This window comes from Ipomoea triloba, chromosome 13, assembly GCF_003576645.1.
Source record: "Ipomoea triloba cultivar NCNSP0323 chromosome 13, ASM357664v1".
NCBI classification, from domain to species: Eukaryota; Viridiplantae; Streptophyta; class Magnoliopsida; order Solanales; family Convolvulaceae; genus Ipomoea; species Ipomoea triloba.
The window spans coordinates 12,552,133-12,577,219 of NC_044928.1; the positions used below are offsets into that span (position 1 = coordinate 12,552,133).

General features: G+C 39.0%; 1 non-coding gene across 1 annotated transcript; it reads left to right on the forward strand.

The window, feature by feature from the left end:
- The first annotated feature begins 977 nt into the window (after positions 1-977).
- On the forward strand, positions 978-1,085 carry LOC116003206. Its single transcript, XR_004094639.1, has one exon. It is a non-coding gene; the product is annotated as a small nucleolar RNA R71 (small nucleolar RNA).
- The last annotated feature ends 24,002 nt before the right edge of the window (positions 1,086-25,087 follow it).

The window sequence follows — 25,087 nt, forward strand, 5'->3', positions numbered from 1 at the left end:
AAACTTAGCGTAAGCGGGCATATTCTTAATCATGTCTAACAAAGGCAAGTTCACATTCACTTTTGACAACAAGTCATAAATCTCAGCAAATGATCTATCAAATTTTGAATTTTTCAATCTTCCAGGAAATGGAACGGGGGGGCACATAAGGATCATTAGATTTATGCAATTTGGGTTCATCCTTATTGACATCATTATCAACATTCAAATTTTCAACTATTTCAGCTTGTTTAGAAGTGGTATTTCCTTTCACATTATTTTCAATAACTTTACCACTTCTTAGAGCAGTCATAATCTTAGCTTCTTCAAGTTGACTAGGCAACTTACCTGGCATATGGCCTTGTAGAGCTTCGGCGATTTGTCCCACTTGGACTTCCAATTTTCTCATGGAAGCTTCATTTATGGCAAGTGAAGCCTCAGTTTTAGCATGTGATGCCTCTGTCTGTAGGAACCGTTGATCGTTCGCTTCTTGCTGTCTATTGCAGGTCTGTATAAAAGTATTCAAAGAATCCTCCCAAGACGGTTTTTTTTGGTTGAGGAGCAACTGGTTGAAAATTATTTTGATTATTACTCCAAGAAAAATTAGGGTGATTTTTCCAACCCGGATTGTAAGAATTAGAATACGGGTCGTTTCTAGGCCTTTGATTAAAACTATTCATTGCATTGGCCTGCTCACAATCATTTTCATCAATCATAAATGCATTATTTTGCTGCATACCCATCATAGAACACATGCTCTTCACTTGTTTTGCTAGCTTAGACACCTGAATTTCCAACCCCGTATTTGAGTTAACTTCATACATACCTTGTGTCCGTCCCCTTATACTCTTTTGTTGGGAGTTTGCCCCTAGCATTTCATACAATGTTAAAGTTTCCTCCGCCGTTTTTTCTCCCATGGCACCTCCAGCCGCATTGTCAACCATTGATTGGCCGGTTTGAGTCAAACCATCATAGAATGATTTTGAAGCTCCAATGGGTAGCTATGATGAGGGCATTGAATGAGTAGCATTTTGAACCTCTCCCATGCCTCATGGAATGGTTCACCCTCTGCTTGCGAAAAAGTTGCAATTTTTCTTCACAATTCAGCAGTTTTAGCATGAGACTAGAACTTACTGATGAACTTGTTATACACCTCCGGCCATGTCCGAAGGGATCCTGGTGTGAGAGACATGAACCATGTCTTTGCAGCATCTTTCAAGGTGTATGGAAAACACTTCATCCTCAGTGCATCCTCAGTCAAGTCATTCAACGGGAAGTGTTGGACTATCCCGTAGAAATCCCGAATAAAGGTAAGGGCATCTTCGCTTGCTGAACCGTGAAAAGACGTCAACTGGTTGTAGTGGACCGTCTTTAACTCATAATTCCTAGCTGCATCAGTAAGCACTATACAAGAAGGTGAACCTCCTACTTGGGGCCTACCAAAGTCTTTCATTAGCCTGGGATTGGGTTGAGGGTTTGGTTGAGGGGGTTGAGGAAGTGCATCCATGGTTGTGGTTGTTTCTTGTGGTTTAGGATTAGGATTTTCAAAAGGTAAAGGCTTTTTCTTTTTCTTTTTCTTATCAATGTTGTCGTCCAAAGGCAACAGTGTAGGTTTTAAAGAACGACGACCTTGCATAAATTAAAAGAACAAATAAACTAACAAACAAACAAATAAAATAAAATAAAAAACAGGCAGAATGATCAAAAGCAAATTGGAAACAAAGAAACGAGTATTAAGTAACTATTTTTTTTTGTTTTTTTTTTGAAAGCAAGATTAAGCAAAGGGAAAAATAAACTGCACAATAAATAACTCCCCGGCAACGGCGCCAAAAATTGATGGACAATTTTAAATAGTCCTCGCAAGTGCACGAATCGGTTGTAGTGATAGTGTGCAATAGCAAGGGTCGAACCCACAAGGAATTAAAACTATGCAATTTAATAAACTAAAAATAAATAAACAGAAGAAATAATCTTAAAGAGTTTAAAAGGAAGTTCAATTGCAGAAAAAATTAAATCAAGAGTATGTAGAGAACTTAGAAAGGACAAATAACCCTAAAACCAAGGACAATAAGGAAATCGCAAGAAACTTGATATGTAGCAGGATGATGAAATTCTAGGAACATGAGTTCAATACCACTACTAGTTCTGCATCTTAAGTCTAATACTGCCAATCAACTAATTAAGGGTTCGTTCTTTCATTAATACAACTACTCTGTATGGCGTCCAGAGTAAGTCACGTGCTTTAACAGTTCATATGCATAAAACATTTATTCAAACCATTAAAACCCATTATGCTTAAAAGAACTTACGGAATACCCGGGTTTAGGAACTAACTGAACAACTTGAAAAGACAATCAAATTATTCATTCAATTATCCTACTAAGCATGGAATTAAAAGGTATGGTGTTTACTCGGTTAATTCCCTTAACAGATTAAGCTATGCTAAAATTGGCCAGATTAAAGCATAATTAATCACAATACAAAATTGCAAGATAACAACATAATTGATTGGCAAAATTAGAATTAATAGAAATGCAGAATTTTCATCGTAAAAGCATTCCTGTTCCCAGATAATAATTTTTAACCAAGCATTTTAATATCAATCTTAAAAACAAATTTCATAAAGCTAAGCAGCAAATTCACCCAACAATTAATTCAGTGGACCCGTAGTAACACAAAGCAACAACTAAAATTTAGGAATTAACAAAGAAAGGAATTGCTTTTTGAAGGAAAGAAGAATGGAAACCAGGTACAATTTAGTGTTGCCAATGCTTTTGTTGCCCACCGCCGAAATTGAATGTTAGAGTGATGTTGGCTGGAGAAGTGAAGCTGCTGACCAGGAATTTTCAACACCGCCAGACGAAGACGACGATTACGCTGCCACCGATGGTGAGTACGGAATTCTACTTCCCAGAAATTTGCACGCCCGGAAGTCGAGCGGTCTTGCTTCACCGAAAAGAATTCCGGTGAGAACAATTGATTTCGATGTCAAGGTAGTGTCAAATTGGTGAATGATTCGTCGTGTCCTCCGTTCCTTGAATTAATCCTCCATTTATAATGTTCAAGCTCAGCACTTTATCCTCTTACACAGTTGCAATTCATGGCCTTGATTTTGCAGAGGGACGAGAACCGCGGATCGCCATCGAGACCATTTCTTCTAACGCTTGCTGAACACTCGTCCATTCAGGAGGTTTCTGTTTGTTGAGCGGATCCGATGCCAAGCCGAGAAATTATGTGCCTCTGTTTGTTTTCGTTCGTTGCTGCTGACTAGAGGACCATCTCCGTATGTTCAACGCAAAAGGATAAATTCTTTATTTACTTAAATTACAAAAATAAATAAAAGTCCAAATAAAACTAGTCTAACTTATTAATACTAACCTAACACAAACTACATTATTATTATATTAATTTATTTATAATTATTAGATAAATATAAAGCAAACACAAAGGTAATAATAAATAAAAATAAGCAAAAAAATATAACTATATACTAAAAATTATTGAATAAAATAAAGTATACAAAATGCGCTTATCATATACCTCTGTATTTGTCTCTGTGAATGTGAAGTTTTCAAATTGTGATCATGGAGTATAGGACCTGTGAATATAGAGTTTTGAATGTGTGAATGCATAACAGTGGTAATATAATTACTAAACATATTGCCCTGTAATGTGTGAATGTGGAGGTTTCAAATTGTGAACATGGAGTATAGAAATTGTGAATGTAGAGTTATGAATGTGTGTATATGTAGTAGAGTTAATAGAGTTCTAGCAACTTGTATGTGATACCCCATAATAAATTATTCCGGAATTACCCTCCGTGATTATTTTCTAAAATTAAATCCATTCTTTCTAGTGAGCCCAATTATTGAATTATGAATATTTCCTAAGGTAATTCCAAATCAAAAGCCCAAATCCTTATGCTAGTATATATATATATATATATATATATATATATATATATATATACTAAGACATTTAATTCCTAATATTATGGGCTCTTTCCTTATTCTATGTATTCATTTATTTAAGAGATGAATCATTTGGCCCAATAATTATTCTTGTACATAGAATTATTATATATAATGATTTAAGCCCATTCTTCATTAAATCTTCCACCCTAATATATACATATATGTATATATGTATTATGGTATATATTCAAGACTTAGCATTATCTAGAGATTCCACTTTCTCTCTCTTCCCTTGTTCTTCTTCACGCCATTTCCTTCAATTTCTCCTTCAAAAATTGGTCTTCATTTCATCTTCAAGATTTCAAGCAAAGATCCTTCTTTTATTGTTCTTCAAGAAAGATCATGGTAAGATCCTACCTTTTCTTGCATTTCCTCCCCTTTGTTGACCATCTTTATGAACTCTTTCCTTCTCCTTGTGGTGGGTTTTGGGTTGATAGATGATCAAGAAGTGATGTTTGCTAGGATGAGCTTAGGATTGATGGTTGCCTATGGATTGATGAGCTTCAAGAGGTAATCTTCCTTGTTACACTAAAACCTACTTCCACTCATGAATATATGAATATTATTTGGTGTTGTGGAATTCTATGGAATTTCTTGGGTTTAACCTTTGATTTGTTCGGCATCCCCATCCCTCCTCTAGTCGATGGAAATGTTATTCTTTTAGTCGAGCGTAGCTGGATTTATTCGGCATCCCCATCCCTCCTCTACTAACAGATTATATTTCCATCAAATATAAAATTTTTGTTATCCTTCTTATACTTGAGGTTGCATTTTATTTCCAAATTCTTCATTGGCAGAAATGGAGGGAACAAATCCTATAGTACAAGAGATTACACGTGTGAACAAACAAGTAAAGATGACAAGAGCTATCATTAGCTCTCAAGCTGCAGAGGCAACATCTTCAGACTCAATAGCAGCTAAAATAAGAACAAAAGAAAGAAATGATAAACCAGCTGCTACTCAAAAAACAACAAGGAAGAGGAAAGCAATGGAAGAAGAAGGAGGAAGTCGGGGTGAAACAAAAGGAAAGAGGAAATCTTCAAGAACAAATCCACAAATAGAGGAAGATAAAGATGTAGGGAAAGCAAAAAAAAGCTGGAATACAAGGATGAGCCCAAAGATTATGGTTGAGTTTGTGCAACAATTAAATGATGAGTAGAAGAAGGTTGTTGAGGAGATTGGATTTGGAGCGATGTTACACCTCCAAATAACAAAAAGTGAAGAGCCTTTGATGAAATATTTGATTAGACAGATTGATGTCTATCGTTCTGCTATCCGGTTGGATCGACGTGAACTCCTTCTCATTGAGGAGGATGATGTTGAACGAACATTGGGGATCCCCCGGGGGAAAAAGAGGTTGAGGAGGCCACAAAATATGAGGATAAACACGAAGATGGCACTACTGCAGAGTATCCCAACTTCCTAAAGTTATGGAAACAGCGATGGGGACTTGATGCTAGATCCCCAATCACAACTTCAATGTCAGATCAGATTGTGAGAAGAGGAGACCACGACGATATGTTTAAACGGGACTTTGTCCTTGATAAGCCTCCGAGATACCCTTAAATCAAGTGCATATTAGGGTGTTTTGTCACGTTAATAGCATCCTTACATGATGAATTACGGTCATAAATGCTTTAAATTCACTAACAAACACACAAAAGCTACTTTTGGCCTAAAGGAGGTGAAACAGGAGTCCGGGGAACCAATAGGAGCAAAAGTTGAGCTTAAAGAGCGAACCACGCAAGATCGGAGCCCCGGAGGACCCAAGAGGATGGCCACACGCGTGTGAGTATGTGTGGAAATAATCCAGTAGCTTCCCACGCACGCTCACACGCGTGTGAGCTGGCGTGGAGACTGCATTGCGCGGAAATTTTGCTAGGGTTGCTTTTCGGAGACAATTTAAACCCCTTTGATATATTTTCAGAGAGGTTCCCAGAAATTTAGAGAGACTTTTACTATTCCATTTTCTTTTCATTTTTTAGATTAGTTTTAGGTAGATTTTCATTGTAGAAGACAACAAACTTGGATTGAAGGATTACTTCATTCTAGGTGATCTCTATTACATTTCTATTATATTTGGTTATCTTGTTCTTGGATTAAATTAGCTTTTGTCTTGAATTTCATATCATGTGTGGCTAGTTTAATCTTGGGATTTGGATTAGTGTGATGGTCTTATATCTATATTTTGGATCTAAATGCTTAGATTGTTGGATTATCTATTCTTGTCTATTGATTGTTGTTTTGATGAGATCTTGTTTGGATTTGGGCAATCTAGATGAGAGATTGAGCTCTTGACTCTTTCATGTCTTTGATTACAGTTAGGATTTGAAGCTTTGAAACAATCATAGATCCTATGGACTTCTTAAGAATAGTAGGATAGTGTGTAGCTCAAGTGTTTGATAAAATCCTCTTAGAGCTTTGGATGCTTGAAGGCACTCCTAAGTCAAAGAAGCCTTAGTACACAAAGGTGGAAAATGACTAAGAACACACACTCTTGAATAGCCAACATCCTTGTATTGTTTATCCATTAACTTAGACACACCAAGATGCAACATATATGAACACTATCAAATCCCTACCCCTTTTACATATTTTCAAACTCTCTTACTTTATTACTTTCTTGCACTCAAACCAAACCTTATGAACTCCTTTCACTCACAATCCACCATTCACCACACTCGAATCTCTTGCATGACTCAATGAAGTAAACTCCCGAACACTTGACACACCTCCACGTCCTTCCTTCGAGACCAACACTTGGGGAGTCACTGACTTTCCGTTTTAACACAAATATCTTTTGATGATTCACCCCACGTAAAACTCCAACTCTTCAAAATGGCGCCGTTGCCGGGGAAGGCAATATGTTGTCATATGTTTTTGTTTACTTCGATTGCATGAATGCTAGATTTGAGCATTGTTAATCCATACCACTTTCTTTTGTTTTATTTCTATTTTATTTGTTTTTGCTACTTACCCAATTGACTACTTCTAGTCAATTGTGGAATCTTTGTTTCATTGATAATCTTACTAGGTGAATGCACACGCGAGCAAAGGAAAATCAAGGCTTACTACCCTACATTCCTGAAATCAATAGAGCAACTAGGAAGAAAAATACCCAAAGGTCACAAATGGTTTCATCAAGCGCAACAAGAAATCCACAAGGAAGAGGAACAACTGTACCAAATCCACCCCCAGTTCCAATTATTCCACAAGCATCCATTAACCATGAAGAACCAATTCTTGAAGAACCACAAGCTAACAGAGCAAACAACCAAGAAAATATTCGTGAAGAAGAATACTATGGAATTCCTCAGGAACCACAAAGATCAATTGCAGATTACATGACTCCTGATTTTAACATGCATAACTCGATCTATGTATCGCTGATGGAAAACGTCAACTTTCACGTGCATCCAACTATTCTCACACTGGTTCAGAACAGTCAATACTCGGGATTACCATCTGAAGATCCCAATGCACACATAACAAGGTTCATACTAAGGAGACATAAACAAAAACCACTGGCCATGGCACTTCAAGCCTCCCATGAGGTTTGTCAAGTAAACAACCATTGGCTATAGCATTGAAGCTCTCCCGTAGGTCAATCATGTCCTCATCAACTCGTCAGAAACATATGGGTTTCCTTCTCTTTTCTCTTTAACGACATTGATTCTAACCATTTCTTGTCAGAAATTTCAGCTTGGCGCAGTCTGAAAGATTAAGCCGGTAAGAATAGTTCCCGAACTCTTTTTCACTTGAAATTTTTATGGTAGAACCCCAACTTATAGTACTTGATGCCATAAAACGTTTTGGTCATTTTGGTTCACGAATTAACACAGAAAATTCCATTTTTGCCCTTGGCAGTGTGCTGTCCGGATTTCTTCTCTCTGGACCAGTTTTTGGAAAAAATTCGAAAACCATACTTATACTACCCGATCCTTATGAAATTTTATATGCAGTTCTACACTTATAGAACTACATGTCTAAAAAAAAATGGATCAAAATACTTACCGATTTTTCCCAAAATCACGGAAGTTACTGCCAGAATCTACCCTGATTTTCCTTTCACTATTTTCACAAGTATAAGTATATGGGCATAAATATATATGTACATGCATTTTCAGCTATTACATGTATAAAAACATATTCAAAAACCCTAATCTCATCATTCACTATCAATTATCTATTTCAAATAACCTCAACCAAATAAGGGATTCCTTACCTTGTAAAGGATTTCTAACACCTTAGGAAGCAATTTTGGATCCTTTCCCCAATTTTCACCTTAAAACCTAGGTTCAAAATCAACACCATAACATCATGTATCAAGAAATTAAACATAGATTCATAACCTAGGAAGGATTACAAAGCTTTCTACCGAATAATATCGAAAACTTACCGAATAAATTGGAAGTTTAGAAGGATTTGGCTATGGAACTTTGGAAGAAAAAATGGTGGAAGATGATCACACCTCTCTCTCTCTCTTTTTGGCATTTGGGGAAGAAAAGGGAAAAAAAAATTCCTTTTATATTTAATCCCAACTTATGGGATAAGCTTTAGGAAAAAAAATAATAAAATAATAAAATATCTCCACAACATATCAGTTGTGGTCCAAACAGATAAAGTTTCGGTGGAAAATAATCCAGAAAGAATAATTTTCGAAACCACAAATTTATTCCAGTCAAAAGCTCCAAAATGGGCTAGGTTCGGTACACTGCGGAAATTTCGCGGTGTACGATCAGAAATAAATTTCGACCCTTATAGCTCATCCAATTTCAACTTAACTAAGCAGGAAGTTCATACTTAGTCATAACATGCCTAATCATCAATTTTTAAGGAAATCCGAGCTGAAAATTCGTCCTCGAAAATTTTACGGTTCGTGACCGGCACGAACGATCGCAGCTTAATGACAACTATACCTCCGTATAAAAATTCCCTTGACATATCGGGAGATCATCTTATGAATGTCATAGCCTAAAGATATATTTTCCGACCCTTAGACTTATCGGAAAGACGAGGGGTTACATCTTGTCTGTACATCCCACATGCTCGTATGAACCTTGTTATGTGTGCATTGGGATCTTCAGATGGTAATCCCGAGTATTGACTGTTCTGAACCAGTGTGAGAATAGTTGGATGCACGTGAAAGTTGACGTTTTCCATCAGCGATACATAGATCGAGTTATGCATGTTAAAATCAGGAGTCATGTAATCTGCAATTGATCTTTGTGGTTCCTGAGGAATTCCATAGTATTNAAATATTCGTGAAGAAGAATACTATGGAATTCCTCAGGAACCACAAAGATCAATTGCAGATTACATGACTCCTGATTTTAACATGCATAACTCGATCTATGTATCGCTGATGGAAAACGTCAACTTTCACGTGCATCCAACTATTCTCACACTGGTTCAGAACAGTCAATACTCGGGATTACCATCTGAAGATCCCAATGCACACATAACAAGGTTCATACGAGCATGTGGGATGTACAGACAAGATGTAACCCCTCGTCTTTCCGATAAGTCTAAGGGTCGGAAAATATATCTTTAGGCTATGACATTCATAAGATGATCTCCCGATATGTCAAGGGAATTTTTATACGGAGGTATAGTTGTCATTAAGCTGCGATCGTTCGTGCCGGTCACGAACCGTAAAATTTTCGAGGACGAATTTTCAGCTCGGATTTCCTTAAAAATTGATGATTAGGCATGTTATGACTAAGTATGAACTTCCTGCTTAGTTAAGTTGAAATTGGATGAGCTATAAGGGTCGAAATTTATTTCTGATCGTACACCGCGAAATTTCCGCAGTGTACCGAACCTAGCCCATTTTGGAGCTTTTGACTGGAATAAATTTGTGGTTTCGAAAATTATTCTTTCTGGATTATTTTCCACCGAAACTTTATCTGTTTGGACCACAACTGATATGTTGTGGAGATATTTTATTATTTTATTATTTTTTTTCCTAAAGCTTATCCCATAAGTTGGGATTAAATATAAAAGGAATTTTTTTTTTCCCTTTTCTTCCCCAAATGCCAAAAAGAGAGAGAGAGAGGGTGTGATCATCTTCCACCATTTTTTCTTCCAAAGTTCCATAGCCAAATCCTTCTAAACTTCCAATTTATTCGGTAAGTTTTCGATATTATTCGGTAGAAAGCTTTGTAATCCTTCCTAGGTTATGAATCTATGTTTAATTTCTTGATACATGATGTTATGGTGTTGATTTTGAACCTAGGTTTTAAGGTGAAAATTGGGGAAAGGATCCAAAATTGCTTCCTAAGGTGTTAGAAATCCTTTACAAGGTAAGGAATCCCTTTATTTGGTTGAGGTTATTTGAAACTAGATAATTGATAGTGAATGATGAGATTAGGGGTTTTATGAATATGTTTCTATACATGATAATGGCTGAAAATGCATGTACATATCATATTTATGCCCATATATGCTTATAGTTGTGAAAATAGTGAAAGGAAAAATCAGGGTAGATTCTGGCAGTAACTTCCGTGATTTTCTGGGAAAAATCGGTAAAGTATTTTGATCCAATTTTTTTTTAGAGATGTAGTTCTATAAGTGTAGAAGCTGCATATAAAATTTCATAAGGATCAGGGTAGTATAAGTATGGTTTTCGAATTATTTTCCAAAACTGGTCCAGAGAGAAGAAAATCCTGGACAGCACACTGCCAAGGGCAAAAATGGAATTTTCTGTGTTAATTCGTGAACCAAAATGACCAAAACGTTTTATGGGCATCAAGTACTATAAGTTGGGGTTCTACCATAAAAATTTCAAGTGAAAAAGAGTTCGGGAACTATTCTTACCGGCTTAATCTTTCAGACTGCGCCAAGCTGAAATTTCTGACAAGAAATGGTTAGAATCAATGTCGTTAAAGAGAAAAGAGAAGGAAAACCCATATGTTTCTGACGAGTTGATGAGGACCATGATTGACCTACGGGAGAGCTTCAATGCTATAGCCCAATGGTTGTTTACTTGACAAACCTCATGGGAGGGCTTGAAGTGCCATGGCCCAGTGGTTTTGTTTATGTCTCCTTGACAAACCTCATGGGAGGGCTTAAAGTGCCATGGCCCAGTGGTTTGTTTATGCCGTATGACATGCAATTCATACTGAGGGCGAAGTCTATTCGCCGGGTACTGTATCACTCGTAAGCTGCGGTTTGCGGGGGTGTGCACACTTAAGTATAGTTACTCATGAGATATCGGGCAAGATTCGTTTCAACGAACCTAGTTAGGCCAACTAGGATTCATTGTAACGATCCGGTATAGATCCAGGGGAATCGATAAGATACAGGGGAATGCCAGACATTGACCCCGAGTCGAGACCCAAGTGGAAAGGAGGGGACAGGATTGATTGCTTCTAAGGCCTCAAGCTCTCGAGTTAAGGAAACTAAGGATATTTATTTTATAATGAATGATAGTTACGCTGTAACTACGAGAGAAGGGAAATGTGTTAAGGACTAGCACTAAACTATGCTAGCGATCTCGTTTTTCTTGAGATGATTAGTAAGGAAATTTCCCTATGATGAATGATTTTCAATATCTATTTGTATACTCACATGTATTTCTCCCATTGCATGGGAGAATTCTTGGTAAGAAAGAATAAAGTTTTCTACATCTTGGTTTTCAAAACCTTTATTTAATTTCGGGAAACCAATGGATTTCCTTGCTTAGCCGTTGTGCTAACTACACTTCAATGTGTTGTTTTCAGATGGAGTCCAGCGTTAGTTCTTGCAGCCCGTCGAACTCCCTTAGTTCGTCGGAAGATGTGGGTCGTGGCTTAGACTACGACGTTTTTGTGCAGCAGATGAGTGGTGCCGACCCTTATGCCCCTGGCTATGCTCCTACAGCTCCCAACAGCTCACTGGCAGTAGATAGTTTTCTTCCTATTCCCGAGGGTCCTGATGTACATGCCACTTTTGGTTTTTACCCCATCGAGGTGCTAGTGGGAAGTAATCCCCTAGAGTTTATCGTTTATTACCCTTACCCGTGGGACCCGAGTCCTCGCGAGTATTGGGAGGAGTGGTCTATGGTCATGGTCACTTCTCGTTTCCTAGACCATATCACATGGTTCGAAGGGGAATGGCACCTGGTCTGGGGTGAGTTTACGGGTCCGGTGTATCGTCAGATTGAGTAGGCAGGATACCCGGAAGGTCTGTAGGGGTTTATCCCTTTTTGTGTAAATATTATGTAGCCAGGGGAGTGACTGATCCTGAACTTATGTTTTGGCCGTTGGGCAAAAACCTCGGTGCATACTCTGTAAATATTTATATATATATGTATGTATATTATCTCAAAGTGAGTGGTTGTGTTTGTTGAGTGAAGTTTCTTTTAGCCTGTGCACCTAGAGCGGGGTCTGTCAAGAGAATGATAGAACTCGTTTTGGGTGTGGCGGTAACTCCTTGGGTTGTACGGTAAGCCAGCTCGGGGGTGTTACACAAGAAGACGTTAGCGAGGAGATAGTTCGACTTAAATTATTCCTATTTTCAGTTATAGGAGAGGCAGCACGATGGTTGGAAAGCCAAGACGACAATCATTTCAGATCGTGGCAGCAGTTGCATCGTGAATTCATGAATGAGTTCTTTCCCATTACAAAAACTATGAGGATTCAAAGGCTAATACAGGAATTCAAGCAAGGAAGGCTTGAGAGTTTGGGAGAGGCTTGGCGACGATTCAAGGTTCTTAAGAGACAATGCTCGCAAGATCTGATGCACCCATGGGACATGATTAGCTCATTCTACGGAGAGCTAACAGATGAAGGAAAGATGTTGCTTGACTCATCCTCCAGCGGTGTCTTTGTCTCCCTAGCCTTGCCAGAAGCTGAAGAATTGATTGAGAGAATATCTAAGAATACCTCTTGTTGGTATGACCGACGAGGAGAGCATGGAGGTATATATGAAGTTGATAATCGTGTGGCAAGTGAGGCAAAAATAGAGGCGATGAATCACGAAATCAAAAAGCTACAGGCCATGGTAGAAAAAATGGAAGGAAAACCCAAACCTTGTATGGCTTTAGCACTTTACTGTAACATCTGTGGAGGACCTCATGATACAAATATTTGCACTTCTCCGTCTGCATCTGAGCAAGTTGAGGCGGTAGACTTTCAAAGGAACTCCAACTAAAATACTTATGGACAAAATCAAAGATCGAATAACAATTGGAAGCAGGGTGAGGGATGGAACAACAATGATGGATATCAAGCGCGAGGACAATAAAATTATGGAAACAAGCCTGTTTATGGACAGAATGAGAAGGGCAAACTGATGTACAATCAAAACCAAGGTAATGGAAGTCAAATGACCCAATACAGGCCACAATACAACTCTCAAATGGACTTGACTCAACAAAGGAGAGATGATATCCGTGAAGTATATGAAAGGCTCAGAAGGACGATTATGGAATTGAAAAATGATCGTGCAAATCTTAAACAAGAGATCACTCAAGAAATCAGACAAGAGATTTCTAGTCTCAGACAAGAGTCCAAAGCTACACTTATGACCATTGAGAATCAAATCTCACAAATGTTTAAGATGATGTCTGAGAGACACTACGGATAATTCCTGAGTAACACGGAGAATAATCCAAAGGAGAGAGTCAATGCTATTGATGCCCAGGAAGAAAAACACGGAAATTGTGACCCGATCGATATTGTATGTGGAATATGCTAATGTAGGAAGGAAGGAAAAAGAGATGAGACTACCTCTTGTAGTCCCGATCTTGAATTAAAAAATGTGAGCGGTTCGTGCACAATTTCAATGAAGGAAAGCCATGAGAAAACCACTTCTGAAGTACACCCCAAAGAAAAGGAGCTATCACAAGACAAATCCGAAAATGCAAAGGAGAAAGAAGCGGCACGAGAAGGTACAATTAATGCTTTTATCCGAAAATTTTTCAATAACAAAGAATGCCGCGAGTTATTTGAAGATGAAAATTGTGATACTTTTACTTGCTTGAGCCAAGAATCTTCGGCTTGTTTGACTGAGGGTTACCCCAGAAAGAATGGCGACCCCGGAGCTTTGTTAATTCCTTGTTCTATACAGAACATGGAACCTCAAAATGCTCTTTGTGACACCCCAACTTTTCACAAGTCGAGATAGCTAAACTTTAACGTAAAAGCTGCCTATCTCAACTATCAAACATACATAGCGGAAGCGATTAAAACCTAAAGGGGTATCATGCCACATCTAGGTAAGAAAAGCACGGCCTAGATGCATAGGCTAACCAAAAACTGAACCAACTGTATAGATATAATCCTCAAGTAATGTCAAAACATCTGAAATCTAAACAAGAGTACATATAGTCTCATATTGGCACACAGGCCCAAAACATAAGTCTAAAACAACAAAACTATGTGTAAGCTGCCCAAATAGATAAGCTCTAGCGCGCTCTCGCTTAGACTTATTGCATTTCTGGAAAACATACAAGAAACCATTAGCAAAAGACTGCTAAGCAACCACCACTCACACCCGCAAGGAAATATAGATATATAGTAAGTTGTAAATAGGTTTACACACCCATATAGAATATAAACACCAACGAACTATTCAATACTTGAAATCGGATACTCAACAATAACATGCTGAATAAAGGATAAACGAAGACATCTCAACAATACCAATATTCAATTGGATTGCACAAGACAACAAGATATCAACAGAATCAAGAATTCAATAGAATACTCATAAACGATCAACAATAATATATCCAAGAATAACTAACAACAACGAGATACGAGATAACTCAAGAATCGAGTAAGAGACAAAACAGACCTCAACCTAAGGATAAGTGCTAACCCTTACCCTCCAATCAACATACCAATCCTCATACCACTCATCAAAACCAAGCTCAGTTCGTAGAGGCAAATAATGCCCGAATCATAAAGGCAAATAGTGCCCAAACATACAGAGGCAAATGGTGCCCAAATACACAGAGGCAAATCGTGCCCAAATATACACAGAGGCAAGTCGTGCCCAAATACATAGAGGCAAATATTCCTCAACTACCAAAGTGGCAAGTAGCGCCGATATACCCAAATGGCAAATAATGCTCATATACAAAAATGGCAAGTGATGCCCATATACAGAAATGGCAATTAAAGCCTCAAGAATACACAAAGATACTCAGAGATTCATCAACCATATCCAACCTCAACTTCAGCCCAAGAACAACCACTCAGAGTGTTCAGCTCAGATATGAACACAACCCAACTCCCAGATAATACAATCAAGGATTCAACTACACAAGAGATTCAAAAGATGGACCAAGAGAGATGAATAAATACTCCAAAGACATGGTAGAATACCCAACAAAATACTCCAACAAAGTTCAGTACAAAAAGGGAAACAACCAAACAAACAGATCACAGAATAGCTCATTGGAATAGAACTCGAAATGACCTTGCGGAGCTCACAAACGGAACACCATGTTCCGCCAGACCCTTCCACCAACACTAACGGAACGCCCTCACGGAGCTGCCTCTTCCGCCGAACCCTTCCTCTAGTTCTAACGGAACACACCAACGGAACACCATGTTCCGCCAAACCCTTCCACCAGTACACTTGCGGACCACCTAAGCGGGACACATTATACTGCCTAAATGCACCGCAAGTGCAACCCCAACACAGATTCTAGACTCGGAACAGAATACACAATACTCATTCCAGAATACAAAACTAAGATCAGATTGTCCAGATTATATATCTCAGAAGCCAAATAAACATGGAATCCATACCAACAAACACCCATAAACATCAATATGCAAAGGATCAAGAACACAAGTTCATAATCCATCAAAAGAAAGGTTCACAGACCAACAACAAGGCTAATATCCAAGAAATTTCAGGATTCCAATACACCAAATAATATTCATAGATCAAGAGTGTAAAAATAGTTTTAGTGGACATGATGGTTACCTCTTGAAGCACACTTCACCCAAGAAAACCTCAAAACACCTCACAAGGCACCACCTCCATCTTGATCATCTTTTCCCAAAAGATCCCCAAAAGAACAACATAAGAACTTGTATAAAGATTATGAAAACTACATGATGCAAGGCATACTCTTAGAGATAGATACTTACCCAAGCCCCAACAATCCTTAAAGAGCAATCTTTGTCTTGAATATTGAAGATGAAATGAAGACCAATCTTTGAAGGAGAAGAGGATGAAAATGGCGTGAAGAATGAGTAGGGAAGAGAGAGAGTGGAAATCTCTAGAAAATGCTAAGCCTTGAATATATATATCATAATACATATATACATATATGTATATATTAGGGTGGAAGATTTAATAAGGAATGGGCTTAAATCTTTATATATAACAATGCTATGTACAAGATTAATTATTGGGCCAAATGATTTATCTCTCAAATAGATGAATACATAGAATAGGAAGAAGCCCATAATATTAGGAATTAAATGTCTTAGAGACAATATATATATACTAGCATAAGGGATTGGGCCATTATATAAATACTCTTACTTATAAGAATTGTAAGGATCCAAATTAGAATAAATCCCTTACAAGAATTAAATAAAGAATTGGGCTTTTGATAAAAATAATAAATTTCGGGTTCAAGAAATCTATATATATATATCAATTGGAAAGACTAAGGCCCAATTAAATCAAATAAATCATCTGGCGGAAACGATTACCGGTCTCAAGGTTTGAACGAATTTACGGGGTGTTACACTCTACCCCCCTTAAAAGGAGCTTCGCCCCCGAAGCTCATAGCTCACGGGAACTTGAAACGGAACGGTTCAAGGAAACAAGGAATCGATCGAAGGTTAAAGGAAAAAGGATTGCTCAACCAACCTATCCTTAAGAACATACTACACTACTACTCTTAAACTTCTAACTTACCTAACCCATGCACAACATGCAAGAACTCAACTAGCTACTTACTTAGGTAAAAAGGATTCCTAACAAGGATCTATTACGAGCACGAGAACTATCAACTAATCCGGGTGACCTCCTCGTGCCGAACTGCTTGGAACCAATTTCTCATCACATCCCCCATATCCAAGGTCGCTCCTTTGGCCACGTGGTTGGATCATACTGCCTTCATGAACTTGACTACTTTCCGGTGCGCTTCTCTTGACTGGGTGACAAAATTCTTGTTGGATTCTCTTCATAAGATAGAGCATCTTCAAAGGTTACGACTTCAAGCTGGATAACACGAAGCGCATCATGCACATATATCTTCAGCAGCAAAATGCGAAACGCATCATGCATCTGGTCTAACTTGGTCGGCATATGTTTCTATCGGTCATGGGCGGCTTTCATTCCTTCTTTAATCAGCTTCAACTTTTCCAATGACACTTGTAGACACTACGGTCTTAGGGTTACCCAATTTACAAAATCTTCCCAACTGAACGGGCTGCTACACTTCTTTGCTTTAACCCTTTTGACAGCTTAGGCGAACTCCATTTCTTTGAAAGATCCAACTCAGAACCATTCCATAAGGCAAATTCGTATTGGGGACAGAAGGTTAAAACTAGTACGGTAGTACATATGGAGAAAACATTTATAGAACGTATGCTTATTTTGGAAAGTTCGACCCAATAAGGAAAAGGAGAGTGAAAGGTTTAAGATTCAAGAACAACATCGGTCAAGAACAGAATCAACGGTTATCAAGGTTACAACTTAGAAAATAAGGTTGTCACCTTGCACTGACTCATTTCAAGAAGAAAACAAGAGCAACGTTCGAGAGGATGGGGATGACTTCTCAATGTCAAGTTCTTTAAAGAGAAGAGGAGAACTCGGCTTCGAAAGAAAATAAGGACGAGGTTCGAAGAGGCCAAAAGGATTTCTCAATCTAAGGGAATATCAAGTTCTTTCAACAAAAGAAAAGTGAAGGAAAGAATTCGGCTTTAAAAAGATAGGGACAAGGTTTCAAAGCACGAAAAGAGTGTTGCAACAATAGGGTATTTAGATTTCCAAAGAAGAGAAAGGCATCACGTTCCAAGAGGAGTTAAGAAATGAGGTCTGGAAAGACAAAAATGATTTTCCAACAGTAGGGTATTCAATTTCCCAAGGAAAGAAAGGAATTCATTTTCGAAAGGAGGTAAAATGAGACGTAGAATAGATCGAAGGGGTGTCTCACGGACAGAGTATGCAATTCTCCAAACAAAGAAAGGAAATTTCAATTTCAAGGGAAGATATCAATGAGGTCTAGAATTGATAGGAGGGATGTTTCAACAAAAGGCATTTGGAGTCTCAAGAAACAAAGAAGAATTTAGTTTCCAACAAGAGATGTGAATAATGATTAGAACAAACAGAAGGGATTTCTCAACAAAAGGATAATTGGGATTTCAAGGAACAAAGAAGAATTCGGCTTTAAGAAGGATAGGAAGTCTCTCAACTCTAAACGATTTCTACGGCTTGATGATTTGATCACGACACCTTGACCGATCGACGTGTTTTAACCTTGCTCCTTACGAAACGCGAATCTAGAATTCGGATAGCTCTACTTTATAAGCTATGGTCCGCACAACCTTATCACTCCAGGAGAGGTCGAAGACGATTCATCGCGGATGACTGATGGGTGTAGAACAAGAGATTTCTGAGGAAGCTTTATGAAAGGATAGGTTCAATTAGGGAGGTATTGCCTGATCTTGAAAGGAGATTCGCCTATGATTATTGGTGATCTTGGAAACCGGGTTTACTTCCTTGTACTTTGAAACATCGAGGTCCTAAAGCCAACGTAACGCGTGCACCTTCTTTAGCATTAAGAATTCTTGCTCTTTTGATCGTTCAGGGTTCTATGAGGAGTCCTTCATTTACTCGATTGGTAATCTTCGTTGTAAGGTGGTTCGGTCAAGTCTTGGTGTTCCTCTTGCGATTCTTGCAAGTCGATAGCGCGAACACATATCAACTTGTTTTTCCACTCTTCATTGGTTCTTCTTGTTGGTCATCTGAGGTAGGAGGTGCAGCTCTCAACTTTAATCTTTGCGTTTAGCGCGATCAAGGGCGCTTTTTCTTACTTGCTCGGTAGATTAAGTCTTCTACGGAACTCCATTAGCACTACGGTCCAACTCCACTTGGGAAAATTCAGGGATTGAGCTAGCCTTTAGGTTCACTTCGGTTGGTCTTGATCTTTGGACGTTTCGGTCTTATACTAGCTTGCTTAGCTATTCCTTATATATTTCTTGCCACCGAGGTACCTTCCTTAAGCTCTTGCACAAAGAGCCATCTTCACGATGTGCCGACTAGGTCAGACGAGGTCCTTACTTCATGGTTCTCTTCTTAGTTCCTTCGCACTTCATGGGGTCAGTCAACTTGATAGTGGCGTTTCTTCTTATCTTCGGGGATCTTAAGCGTCCAAGTTTTCCTTTCTACTTAATTTAGTCTTCTTTGCTTTGAAGGCTGCAACTTCTAACTTGGTCCTTCATTGTCGCTTTAGGGATGGGTAGGACTATCTTAAGGTCTGCGAATCGCGATCTCAAATTCCACTTCTTAAGGCTTCATCATTATCACGCTTAGCTTGCACGAGGTTCTTCATTATTGATCCCGAAGCTTCTACTTGCCGAGACATGACTCTTTGTTAGCGCGTCAACATCCGCCCTTGCCATTCCCTCAAGGCCAAGGGTCTTCGAGTGTTTAGTCTTCGAGCTCCTTTTGCTTTCTTCGTCTTGTGTTCAACTTCAGCTGCACGGGATTTATTCTTCAAGTCTTGAAGTGAACGAAGATCTTGCAGACGATGCTACACGTGCGAAGACGCCATTCCCGAGGAACGTAGATTGCTGCCGATGACTCCGAGTCGCTAGAAGATTTGTCTTCATCAACGAGCCGCCCGATCTTCCGATTGCTTGGACGCATACGGTGCCATCCATCGTTTCGTATTAACTAACTACTTATTCCTAATCTAAAGCAGGCTCCTAGGCAGTTCTAAAACGAAGCAACTTATCTAAAAGAGATTAAGAACTTACCCGGAAGACGCGCCCGCAAGCTGTAACAACAAGGTTAACAAAGCACAAACAATATAAACAAACAAGGCGTGTCCTCACCGCGATTCCTAGAATTCACACATCCTAGGATTCTCAAAACCTCTTAACCTCTACTGATCAAGTCCTAGAGTCTCAAAAGTTCAACCCTAGGATCTCTATTCAGACCTCAACACAGGCTCTGATACCAACTGTGACACCCCAACTTTTCACAAGTCGAGATAGCTAAACTTTAACGTAAAAGCTGCCTATCTCAACTATCAAACATACATAGCGGAAGCGATTAAAACCTAAAGGGGTATCATGCCACATCTAGGTAAGAAAAGCACGGCCTAGATGCACAGGCTAACCAAAAACTGAACCAACTGTATAGATATAATCCTCAAGTAATGTCAAAACATCTGAAATCTAAACAAGAGTACATATAGTCTCATATTGGCACACAGGCCCAAAACATAAGTCTAAAACAACAGAACTATGTGTAAGCTGCCCAAATAGATAAGCTCTAGCGCGCTCTCGCTTAGACTTATTGCATTTCTGGAAAACATACAAGAAACCATTAGCAAAAGACTGCTAAGCAACCACCACTCACACCCGCAAGGAAATATAGATATATAGTAAGTTGTAAATAGGTTTACACACCCATATAGAATATAAACACCAACGAACTATTCAATACTTGAAATCGGATACTCAACAATAACATGCTGAATAAAGGATAAACGAAGACATCTCAACAATACCAATATTCAATTGGATTGCACAAGACAACAAGATATCAACAGAATCAAGAATTCAATAGAATACTCATAAACGATCAACAATAATATATCCAAGAATAACTAACAACAACGAGATACGAGATAACTCAAGAATCGAGTAAGAGACAAAACAGACCTCAACCTAAGGATAAGTGCTAACCCTTACCCTCCAATCAACATACCAATCCTCATACCACTCATCAAAACCAAGCTCAGTTCGTAGAGGCAAATAATGCCCGAATCATAAAGGCAAATAGTGCCCAAACATACAGAGGCAAATGGTGCCCAAATACACAGAGGCAAATCGTGCCCAAATATACACAGAGGCAAGTCGTGCCCAAATACATAGAGGCAAATATTCCTCAACTACCAAAGTGGCAAGTAGCGCCGATATACCCAAATGGCAAATAATGCTCATATACAAAAATGGCAAGTGATGCCCATATACAGAAATGGCAATTAAAGCCTCAAGAATACACAAAGATACTCAGAGATTCATCAACCATATCCAACCTCAACTTCAGCCCAAGAACAACCACTCAGAGTGTTCAGCTCAGATATGAACATAACCCAACTCCCAGATAATACAATCAAGGATTCAACTACACAAGAGATTCAAAAGATGGACCAAGAGAGATGAATAAATACTCCAAAGACATGGTAGAATACCCAACAAAATACTCCAACAAAGTTCAGTACAAAAAGGGAAACAACCAAACAAACAGATCACGGAATAGCTCATTGNTTTCCTTTCTACTTAATTTAGTCTTCTTTGCTTTGAAGGCTGCAACTTCTAACTTGGTCCTTCATTGTCGCTTTAGGGATGGGTAGGACTATCTTAAGGTCTGCGAATCGCGATCTCAAATTCCACTTCTTAAGGCTTCATCATTATCACGCTTAGCTTGCACGAGGTTCTTCATTATTGATCCCGAAGCTTCTACTTGCCGAGACATGACTCTTTGTTAGCGCGTCAACATCCGCCCTTGCCATTCCCTCAAGGCCAAGGGTCTTCGAGTGTTTAGTCTTCGAGCTCCTTTTGCTTTCTTCGTCTTGTGTTCAACTTCAGCTGCACGGGATTTATTCTTCAAGTCTTGAAGTGAACGAAGATCTTGCAGACGATGCTACACGTGCGAAGACGCCATTCCCGAGGAACGTAGATTGCTGCCGATGACTCCGAGTCGCTAGAAGATTTGTCTTCATCAACGAGCCGCCCGATCTTCCGATTGCTTGGACGCATACGGTGCCATCCATCGTTTCGTATTAACTAACTACTTATTCCTAATCTAAAGCAGGCTCCTAGGCAGTTCTAAAACGAAGCAACTTATCTAAAAGAGATTAAGAACTTACCCGGAAGACGCGCCCGCAAGCTGTAACAACAAGGTTAACAAAGCACAAACAATATAAACAAACAAGGCGTGTCCTCACCGCGATTCCTAGAATTCACACATCCTAGGATTCTCAAAACCTCTTAACCTCTACTGATCAAGTCCTAGAGTCTCAAAAGTTCAACCCTAGGATCTCTATTCAGACCTCAACACAGGCTCTGATACCAACTGTGACACCCCAACTTTTCACAAGTCGAGATAGCTAAACTTTAACGTAAAAGCTGCCTATCTCAACTATCAAACATACATAGCGGAAGCGATTAAAACCTAAAGGGGTATCATGCCACATCTAGGTAAGAAAAGCACGGCCTAGATGCACAGGCTAACCAAAAACTGAACCAACTGTATAGATATAATCCTCAAGTAATGTCAAAACATCTGAAATCTAAACAAGAGTACATATAGTCTCATATTGGCACACAGGCCCAAAACATAAGTCTAAAACAACAGAACTATGTGTAAGCTGCCCAAATAGATAAGCTCTAGCGCGCTCTCGCTTAGACTTATTGCATTTCTGGAAAACATACAAGAAACCATTAGCAAAAGACTGCTAAGCAACCACCACTCACACCCGCAAGGAAATATAGATATATAGTAAGTTGTAAATAGGTTTACACACCCATATAGAATATAAACACCAACGAACTATTCAATACTTGAAATCGGATACTCAACAATAACATGCTGAATAAAGGATAAACGAAGACATCTCAACAATACCAATATTCAATTGGATTGCACAAGACAACAAGATATCAACAGAATCAAGAATTCAATAGAATACTCATAAACGATCAACAATAATATATCCAAGAATAACTAACAACAACGAGATACGAGATAACTCAAGAATCGAGTAAGAGACAAAACAGACCTCAACCTAAGGATAAGTGCTAACCCTTACCCTCCAATCAACATACCAATCCTCATACCACTCATCAAAACCAAGCTCAGTTCGTAGAGGCAAATAATGCCCGAATCATAAAGGCAAATAGTGCCCAAACATACAGAGGCAAATGGTGCCCAAATACACAGAGGCAAATCGTGCCCAAATATACACAGAGGCAAGTCGTGCCCAAATACATAGAGGCAAATATTCCTCAACTACCAAAGTGGCAAGTAGCGCCGATATACCCAAATGGCAAATAATGCTCATATACAAAAATGGCAAGTGATGCCCATATACAGAAATGGCAATTAAAGCCTCAAGAATACACAAAGATACTCAGAGATTCATCAACCATATCCAACCTCAACTTCAGCCCAAGAACAACCACTCAGAGTGTTCAGCTCAGATATGAACATAACCCAACTCCCAGATAATACAATCAAGGATTCAACTACACAAGAGATTCAAAAGATGGACCAAGAGAGATGAATAAATACTCCAAAGACATGGTAGAATACCCAACAAAATACTCCAACAAAGTTCAGTACAAAAAGGGAAACAACCAAACAAACAGATCACGGAATAGCTCATTGGAACAGAACTCGAAATAACCTTGCGGAGCTCACCAACGGAACACCATGTCCGCCAGACCCTTCCCACTAACACTAACGGAACGCCCTCACAGAGCTGCCTCTTCCGCACTAACGGAAAGTTGAAGCTCTTGGGAATGATAAGCGGGTGCATTTGCAATTTGAAAACAGAGTTATTATTTGTGTTATCTAGAGAGAATTTTGACTAGATTCCCAAAAATTTTTTACTCTGAAATATCTTTGAGGAAGTTACTTTTCGCACCCATGAGAGTGTTTAGAGCCAAATAAGTTTATATTCTTGCCTGCTTGCATGATGTTCACCTCTTATTTACGTAGGACCTTAGTCAAGGATCTCTCGAAGTGGGAGTGTGCACTTTTTAATTTGAGAAAGATAAAATTAGCAAGGCCGGAATTGGACTAATTTGGTAGGGCATGGGGCAAAAGGTGAGCCTGTTGGTAAGCTTAATGAGAGAAAAAAACCCTTGATCACAAATAGAAAAAGGCATGAGGGGTTGACATGGAGAGAAGTCGAAAAGGCAAAAGGCCAATCACCAAGTTTAAAATTGAGGAAGCCAATTCGTTGGGGTTGTGTTCAACCATAGTCTTCGGTAAGCAAAAAGCTTATCTAAAGTCGGTTGTTCACATAAAAAGATCCCAAGAATTGAGAAAATAGAGATGAGGTGAGCCGCTTCGCTAGGATTCGGGTACCCATTGCACTGTCTTCGAAAAAGCATGGAGCTCCATGTGAAGTCGGGTGGCTCGATGACGTTATCCTAGGAAGTGAGAAGAAAAGAGGGACCGCGCTAAGCCAAAAGTGGTGAGTGGTCCATGCCCCTACCCTCATTTATATTTACGTTGGGCTTTGGCGCATAAGGTTGGAAAAGTTGATTAGCTAGTGCACATCATTCCCACTAGCGGGATCGACTAGAGACCCTAATTAAATAGAAGGTGAACAAAAACTTTGGAAATGCATGCTTGCGTATGGTGCGAGGAGTGTTATCCTTTATTTTACTTGTTTATCTACAAAAGGTTTTTATTTCCCGAAAATATTTCTTGAGTTGATGACATCCGACCAAAATCCTTTGTAGATAACACAAATGATTTCTCCCGTTTCAACAGTCTTAGACACCCATCATTTTGACTTGCCAAAAGCTTAGATAGTAAATTGTCTTGCTTGAGGGCAAGAAAGAACCAAAGTGTGGAAAATTTGATAAGCCTCCGAGATACCCTTAAATCAAGTGCATATTAGGGTGTTTTGTCACGTTTATAGCATCCTTACATGATGAATTACGGTCATAAATGCTTTAAATTCACTAACCAACACACAAAAGCTACTTTTAGCCTAAAGGAGGTAAAACAGGAGTCCCGGGAGCCAATAGGAGCAAAAGTTGAGCTTAAAGAGCGAACCAGGCAAGATCGGAGCCCCGGAAGACCCAAGAGGATGGCCACACACNAAATAAGTTTATATTCTTGCCTGCTTGCATGATGTTCACCTCTTATTTAAATAGGACCTTAGTCAAGGATCTCTCGAAGTGGGAGTGTGCACTTTTTAA